Source organism: Cyanistes caeruleus, chromosome 2, assembly GCF_971803275.1.
Source record: "Cyanistes caeruleus chromosome 2, bCyaCae1.hap1.1, whole genome shotgun sequence".
Taxonomy (NCBI): domain Eukaryota; kingdom Metazoa; phylum Chordata; class Aves; order Passeriformes; family Paridae; genus Cyanistes; species Cyanistes caeruleus.
In genome coordinates, this window is record NC_141702.1 from 2,690,729 (window position 1) to 2,699,320 (window position 8,592).

The following is an 8,592-nucleotide window of genomic DNA, read 5'->3' on the forward strand; positions in this document are numbered from 1 at the left end:
GTTGAGGCTTGCGTGGTGAACTTCATGGATCTGACATGACCCACATCAAGTTTCAAGACAGGTCCTGGCTACAGGGGATCACTCTCCCATGTTTCTGTGTTGATCTTGCTCCTGTGTTTCTGTGCTGATCTCTCTCCCATGTTTCTGTATTGATCTCTCTGCCATGTTTCTGTGTTGATCTTTCTGCCATGTTTCTGTGTTGGGGCATGGCCTGGGAAGGCCCTGGAAAGTCCTCATTGGGCTGAAAGGCTGAGTCAAATATCCACTGAGATGACTTCTTTCCACTCAGGGGCAAGAGGAGTCTGATCAGCATCTGGGAAAGCCTCTTGATGTCCATTGTCCATCCATCCATCCATCCATCCATCCATCCATCCATCCATCCATCCATCATCCATCCATCCATCCATCCATCCATCCATCCATCCTCCATCATCCATCCATCCATCCATCCATCATCCATCCATCCATCCATCATCCATCCATCCATCCATCCATCCATCATCCATCCATCCATCCATCCATCCATCATCCATCCGTCCATCCATCCATCCATCCATCCATCCATCCATCCATCATCCAGCCATCATCCATCCATCCATCCATCCATCCATCCATCCATCCACCATCCATCATCCATCCATCCACCATCCATCCATCCATCCATCCAAGCATCCATCCATCCATCCATCCATCCATCCATCCATCCATCCATCATCCACCCATCATCCATCCATCATCCATCCATCATCCCTCCATCCATCATCCATCCATCCATCCATCCATCCATCCATCCATCCATCCATCCATCATCCATCCGTCCATCCATCCATCATCCATCCATCCATCATCCATCCATCCATCCATCCATCCATCCATCCATCCATCCATCATCCATCCATCCATCCATCCATCCATCCATCCATCCATCCATCATCCATCCATCCATCATCCATCCATCCATCCATCCATCCATCCATCATCCATCCATCATCCACCCAGCCATCCCCCTGGCCCCCAGCCCTCTGAGCAGCACCGAGCACTTCCCGTCGCCGAGGCACAAAGCTCGGGAGCTCCAACACGCGCTCGCAGGAGGGGGCCCGGCTGCAGCATAAATGATCAAAGGGCAGAGCAGGCTGATGTGCGGAGAGACGCTGTGATACAGCAGCAGAGATCCCCTCCAGCCCTCGCCAATGCTAATGCATATATTTACCTCCTGATTGACTTCATAATTAATTGACTACACGGGGAGGATCCTTCTCTCACCTCCCCGGCTCTGAAGAAGCCAAGTGGTACGGGTGTAAAACGGGGCCACGAGAGGGATGAATGAGGCCTTTTGTCTTTATTTTCTCTGCAAGTGCATAGAAGCCATAAGGAGCCTGTAAGGATATAAATGAGGGCAAAATTGTGTTTCTTTCAATCCCCAAACTGCAGCAGGAGAGTCAGCAGAGACAAGGGTTGAGGCAGTGGTTATAAAGTAGAAAGGTTTGTATTTTGGCTCGAAGGTGGTTATATTTAAAAAAAAATGGTAGAAAAGTAAGGGAAATTAATACTTCCATCCCAACCCGAAGAAGGAGAAGAAGCATTTGTTATGCAAATCTTTTCATTATTGCAAATCCTGAGTGCTGATAAGAGATAAGCGTTGTTCTAGCTTTATTTCAAGTAGCTCCTGCCCAGACGCGGAGACGTGATTCTATTGCTGCGAGAGAAAGAAACAAACACACACATTTTCTCCCTGTACATTTATTTCTGTTACTGGAACACGGATTCTGGAACCTGCCTGAAAAGGCATTTGGTCCATTGAGGCTTGTTCATTTTACTGCTTTGTTTTCTGCTAAGGTGACATCTGCTCCTGAATGACCTTCGCATCTTTTCTCGGCGCAGCCTGGCCCGGGTGGCCGCTCCTTTATGCGCATACATTAACGTGCGGGTGAATCGCAGCTTCAGGAGGGCTGTTCTTTATCCTTTTCATTTTCTCTAATCCCGGAGTCTGCGGGGAACAAAGGGCTGGATCCTCACGGTGTAAACGGCCAGAGCCGGCTGCGGGGATTTACATCCGCTACGGCGTGACACCGGTTATCTCCCAAAGCCATTCCCCGCTTTACCACCTCCGCCATCATATTCCTTGTTCTTGGTAGAATTTATTGCTTTTTTCCCCCCTGTTTTTTGACTGCTGGGATGCAGCTGTAAAATCTGCACAGGGAGCAGCAGCAGCAGCTCTCATCCCACTGCTGGGGCTTGGTGGTGGGGAAAGGTTGGTGCTAAACACATGGGATGCTGCTCCCCATCCCTGTGCCAAGATGCTCCATGTTTTTGAGGCCCCGGTGCAGGATATGCCCACATCTGCTGCAGCCTCCCATGGAAATCAATGAGGTTTGCTCAGCCCTGCATTTAGCTGAGGCTCAGTCTTCTGTCTGCCTGGCTATTAAATTACTTTTCCACGTGACAGCAGAGCTTCCAAAGTTTGCAGCATGATTTCAGTCTCACATGCAGCTCTTCAAGCCATTTTCCCTCCTCACCCATTGTTTCACTGCTCTCTCCCCATTCAGCAGCTCGGTGTTACAACAGGAATATTCCACTTGCCCCATCTCCCTTTGTCTGGCACTGTTGTTTTTTTGCATCACCACCAAATGAAATCAATTTTAGAACTGATTTCTCTGCCCTGGCACTGGAATGACATGCCGACAGTTTCTGCTACAAATTCTCCTTGCTGTCCATAATAAGTTACTTAACCATTCCATTATTTCATGCTGACTCCCGGTGGGTTTGAGCTGCACAAGGCATCTTTCTGATGAAATTGGCACCGGCTTTTAAAAAAATCCAAATCAATTATATCTCCTGGGCCTTGCTCAAGACTTTAAAAGAGGTTACTTAGGCAGGATCTTCATTTTTGCACATCTGGGTGGAAACTGCATAGGCATTTTTCCCCCTCTCATGTTGATTTTTTTTTTTTTTGGTATAAAATTGTTTATCATTGGTAGAGTCGGGAGCTCACTCCGGGAGGAAATTTGGCTGATATTTATGGCAAGGCTCCAGTAGCTTTAATGAATGAAATGTTGATCACTTGAACAACAGGATCAGCAATATGGCAGGGATGTGATAGCCCTTTTCTCCAGCCCTGGGTATGAAGTACCAGATAACACTGTTGTGTCAAAGGGCAGCTCTCAACAGAGGGGAACAGTCACGATCTGGGTGTCAGACCTGGTTTCTTCTCCCATCTCCAATGACAGCTGGAATTAGATGATCTCCAAGGTCCTTTCCAAACCTAACCACTCTCTGGCCTTCTCCCCAGGAAGACTGTCCCTGGAGCTAATCCAAGTCTTGTTCTATTCAGAGAGATATTGAAATCCAATATTACCTATCCTGGCAAGCTTTCTGGTAACAATTGGAAGCAATTAATCCTAATGAACTTTTTAATCACCAATTTCACTAGATTTCTCAATCTTCTCAAGCAAGTCTTACTTGATCTATTTTCTAAATGAACACTGAAATGTTCCTTTATGGAAAGGAAAAAAATCGACTCCCTCACTTCTTCGAGGTCATATCGTTATGCAAAAAACCCACATGTGCAGCACAACTTCCCACCTTTTTAAAAAATCAAACCTAAATCTGACTTCTTCTAAGTACCTAATGGGAGCTGCAATTTCTTGCTAATTATATAATTACTCCAGATTGTTATGTAGCACTGGCAATCAAACACTCGAAATACTTTTAGCTTGAAGAAAGTAATTACGTAATTCCAGCGAAGCCGCATTCATTGCTGCTCCCTTCTCCCTGTGGCTTCATGTCCGCAGCCAGCAGAGCTCAGACAAGCCTGGCACATCACTTTACAGCACCTGAAGGCCTGGCTGGGTATGAAGAAAGGGTTTAATGTGAAAAAAAAAATCTTATTGATACAAACAGAGTGAGATAGATGGATGTGTATATAATATATGTATATATGTATTATATTCTAGATTTCAAAGCTTTTTTCTTTTTAGAGGCAACAGGACCATGCTCATCCCAGCATGGCAGTCCCCCAGGAGACCTCCCTGTCACAGTGTCTGATATAGTCCCAGTCCTGGGGCTTCCCAGTGGATATTTTCATGGGAAGAGCTTGCCCAGATCCAGTGACAGCTCAAGTGTAGCCTGATTGTTATTCACCAGCTCCTGCACACCTGGACCTACACCCTACAGCTTCACATGTCTGACCAACACAGAGAGAAAAATTCCCTTGTCCCCTGTCCCTCAAGGTAATGTCCCTTGACACTGAATGCTTTCAATTCAGGTGACAGCTCTGCCTCTGGGGTCTCCATGTTCCCTGCTCTCCATGACAAGACATTCAGGTGATGCTTTAGTCTTCAATCCTACACTGTAATTGCTTCCTTTTCACTGCAAGCTTCATGGAGAATGAAACTGTGTGTGTTTCAGTGAGATCTGTATGACATTTCAACATTTCACCGACTTTTTGCTTCAGACTTTAAGTAGGTTTTGAGAACAGTTACCAGGTTTTTTGTAAGGAGCAAGGGGAAAAATAAATAATGAGAACAAAAATAGTCAAACAACAGGCTAAATAATTGACAGAAAGCAAAAGGACTGGGATTTGATGCTATTCAGTTGAGAAGAACTCATTGATATCCACTGAATTAAACAAGAACCTCCTGCTGCATTGCTTATGTTATGGTTACCATGATTCAAACGCCAGAAGTCATAATGGATTTTATTTCTGTTTCTATTTATGTCCCACGGACCCAATGACTCCTCCTTCTTGCTTGGTTTTGTTTTGGTTATTTTTCATTGTTGTTGCAGTTTAGTTTTTTCTTCCTCAGGACTAAGGCCTGAGAGCAGACCCTCTCTTTATGGCATCACAGAAGGGTTGGCGTTGACAGAGGTTTCTAGAGACCACCCAGTGCCACCCCCCTGCAAGAGCAGGGTCACTGGAGAAGGTCACACAGGGTCTCATTTAGGTGCCTTTGGAATATCTCCAGAGCAGGAGACTCCAGAACCTCCCTGGGAAGACTGTTCCAGTGCTTCATCACCCTCAGAGTAAGTTTTCCCCCACATTCAGATAGAACTTCCAAACATTCTGGTTTGTGTCCATTGCCCTTTCCACTGTTCCAGGGCACCACTAAAGGAGCCTGACTCCATCCTCTCGAGAGCTGCCCTTAAGTTATTTGTGTGCATTGATAAGAACCCCTCAATCCTCTCTCCCTGAGGCAGAACAGTTTCAGCTCCCTCACAATTTGTGAGATGCTCCATCCCAGCATCCCAGAATTGTTTGGGTGGGAAGGGACCTAAAAGCCATCTCATTCCAGCTCCCTGGCACAGGCAGGGACACCTCCCATGAAACCACAGATGAGATACTGGGAAGAAATTCTTCCCTGTGAGGGTGGTGAGGCACAGGTTTCCCAGAGAAGCACTGGCTGCCCCTGGATTACTGGAAGTGTCCAAGTATAGGCTGGACAGAGCTTGGAACAACCTGGGATACTGGTCTACTTTAGCCCTCACTTTGCTGGAAAGTATTTTCTTCTAACTCAGAGTGCAAATTGACCTGGAAAAAATATCTCTGTTGGAGATGATCAGAGATGATCTGTTTTGACTTGGCAGAAAAAGCACCATATATTTATATATATAACCCCTTCCATTTTCCTTGCTCCTCCTAAGCTGGGGACAGTCCTCTGTTTAGTCATTTCTGGGGCTGAAACCAGTATGGAATGCTAAATGGATTAATTATTACTACATCACTCTAAATTTAGACAGCTTCCTTTCAGAATTAGATTTCTTCAGGTTTATGCCATTACATTTCTTAAATGTACATTCTCAATCACATTAGCAATTATGAATACATTACATTTATTTTTGTTCTGAAATATTTTACTGTTGTACCTTTAGGATATGAAATACACACAGTGTCCTACCCAGGCAGAAATGTGAGGTCACTACTGCCCATGATTTCATTGCACATCTCACAATTTTAAGGATAATCCTGGGACATTTTCCCAAGAACTATCAATTATTTCCTGGTGTGAGAAAACCAACTTTCATTTCTGAAAGAACTTTTTATCTTCTGCACTTGCAGAGATATTGCAGGAGTCTGTCCCCATGGAGGGCAGTGCTGGAACAAGATCTTAAAGGTCTCTCCCAACACAAACTGCTCTAGGATTCTAGGAGTCTTGAAAAACATGGAGCATTTGCAAAAACCAGGAAGTGAATAAAAGCATTTGACATTCAAACAAAAACTCCTGTATGTTCTGGCTCCCATGCCAAAGGGTTGGTTGCCCTGGGGAGGGGCCTCAGGGCAGTCCCCCTCCAGGGCTGCCTGCACGGCTGGCAGTCACTCAGGCTGGGGATGTCTTCTTGCATTTTGGGGCTTGATGGCTCTGCTTTGGGGCTCAGTGACACTTCTGCACCTCTTGGCTGCCATTTCCTGGGGCCCTCTGCACTCTCCTCCCACTCCATGCAGACTCAAACAGGTTGTGGATGAAATTGTTATAATGGAAAAGCAGAACACTGAACAACATCTTCTACATCTTCATCTACAGCTACATCTTCATCTACATCTTCATCTACAGCATCAAAACCAGCCTTCCTCCATCCCCAAACAATGTGAGCCCTCAAAAGGCCTAATCCTCTATTTCTGCTCCAGCTCTGCCTGTGGGAGCCCTGTGCTTGCTGTCAGCCCTGGGCAGAGAGCTCTTCCTCTTCTTCCCTCACCTCTCCAGCCTGATGCCATGTGTGGACACGCTGCCCTGGGGTGGTGGCAGCTCTGTCCCTGCAGGCTGCTGTGGCTGCTGATGTTTCCTGCCAGTGGTCCTGCCATGCTCTGTGCTCAGGATGACTTTGGAGCTCTGTTCAGCCAGGGGCACCTTCCCAGGCAGCCAGAGCTGGGTGCTTTTGTGCAAGGGCTGCTGCCCCTGGTACCTGCAGTGTCCATGGCCATGGGGACACTTCTGGGATCCCCCAGGGACATGTGGCCCCCAGGGCCTGGCACAGGAGCTCTCAAAGGTCTGCCCTGGGCAGATGTGGCCACCCAGGGGTGCTGGCCATGCCCTGCTGAGCCCACGGGCCACAGCTGGCACGGGGGCACTGGGGGGGCTTGGCTGATCCTGTGGGAGGTCACAGCCCAGGATGGGGGTCAGACACTGAGGGCACTGAGGAGGAGGAGGAGGAGGAGGGAGAGGGTCAGGGCAGGAAGGGCTGGGAATGTCCCCTCAGTGCATCCCTGGGCTGCTGCATTTAGGATCAGGCCCTACCTGTGCTGCAGGAGGGCTTGGGGGAGTGGAGGGGCTGCAGGAGCTGGGCTGTGGGGGAGCTCTGGCTGCCACAGCGGTGCCACAGAGCTGACAGGACCAGGGCCACTCAGGCTCAATGGCTGGGCAGCTCTCTTGACTGGACACAGGTCTGGACGCTGCTCTTGGAGCATCTCCAGGGCTGGAATGTTGGAGCTCCCATCGTTGTGTCACACAGCCAGGAATGCTGGGGCTCCCCTTGTCCTGCCCCACCCACAACAGCTCTGCCAGCTCCTGGTGGGGAGAGAAAGGCTGAAAACCACAGAGCTGGAATTACAGAATATCCTGAGATTTAAGGGGCCCACCAGGATTATTGATGCAACTCCTGGCCCTACACAACCACCCCAACCATCCCATCCCACCCCGTGCATCCCTGAGGGCATTGTCCAAATATTCCTGGAGGTCTGGCGGCCTTGGGGCTGTGCCCATTCCCTGGGGAGCCTGGCCAGTGCCTTCTCCTCTGGGGGAGGAATCTTTTCCTGATAGCCAACCTTATATCCCCAGGCACAGCTGAAAGTCTTGGTGAAAGAGGTATCTTGCTGCGGGGACACTGTGGATCTTGGAAACAGGACAGGCCTGGAGAAGGCCACTTCTACAAGTGAAGAGAAAGCCACTTCTACTCAGCCTCCAGCAGTGCCATATCTTTATTTATGTGATTGTCTCATTGGGGTAGGGAGTGGGGAGATGTGAACCAGACCCTCAAAGGTATTTGGGTAAATCTCATGGATCTAGTGGTTAAATTAGATGTGCCATTCCTAAATCCAGTTAATGCGATTGGGCACTGAACCTGTAATGGCTCATGTTTTAGGCTTCCCCCATCAATCCCACTTCAGAAGTTCAATCTGGTAGGAAGGTTTTAACGAGTCAGGACCAGCACAATCCAGAGTATTGGAGGATGGTTTTATTTAATTAATTCTGGGAAAGGGTTTCTCTAGCAAGATGCTGGACACCAGGGATTTATGCCCTCCTTTCTCTGAAGAGTTTCAGCCCCCATCTCTCCAAAGAGCTTTGATCCCAGGATGGGGTGTAAGCACATTATTGTTCTTCACTGGAATCTTTTAAGCTTTACTTGGCAATTGAATATTAAATTAGAGAAAACATGGCCCTTTAGCCTGTAAGGGGAGGCCCAGGTGAGGCCTGTGGTGCTGGGTTATAAGGCTGTGAGGGCAGAGAAATGGTCAGCACGTTCCCTGGCCTATTTTTGGTCTGTGCCAGCTAACACTGACCCAAAAATTCCCCCAGGCACAGCCATGGGTCAGGACTCATTCCCAGTGAATGGTGTGGACATGGCCAGCCTTGTTTTGGGGACAGGGAGCTCAGTTGTATC

General features: G+C 48.0%; 1 long non-coding RNA gene across 1 annotated transcript; it reads left to right on the forward strand.

The window, feature by feature from the left end:
• Positions 1–3,841: 3,841 nt before the first annotated feature.
• LOC111927359 (uncharacterized) lies at positions 3,842–7,890 on the forward strand. The gene is made up of 3 exons (XR_002863539.2): positions 3,842–5,022; positions 6,056–7,667; positions 7,770–7,890. It is a non-coding gene; the product is annotated as an uncharacterized LOC111927359 (long non-coding RNA).
• The last annotated feature ends 702 nt before the right edge of the window (positions 7,891–8,592 follow it).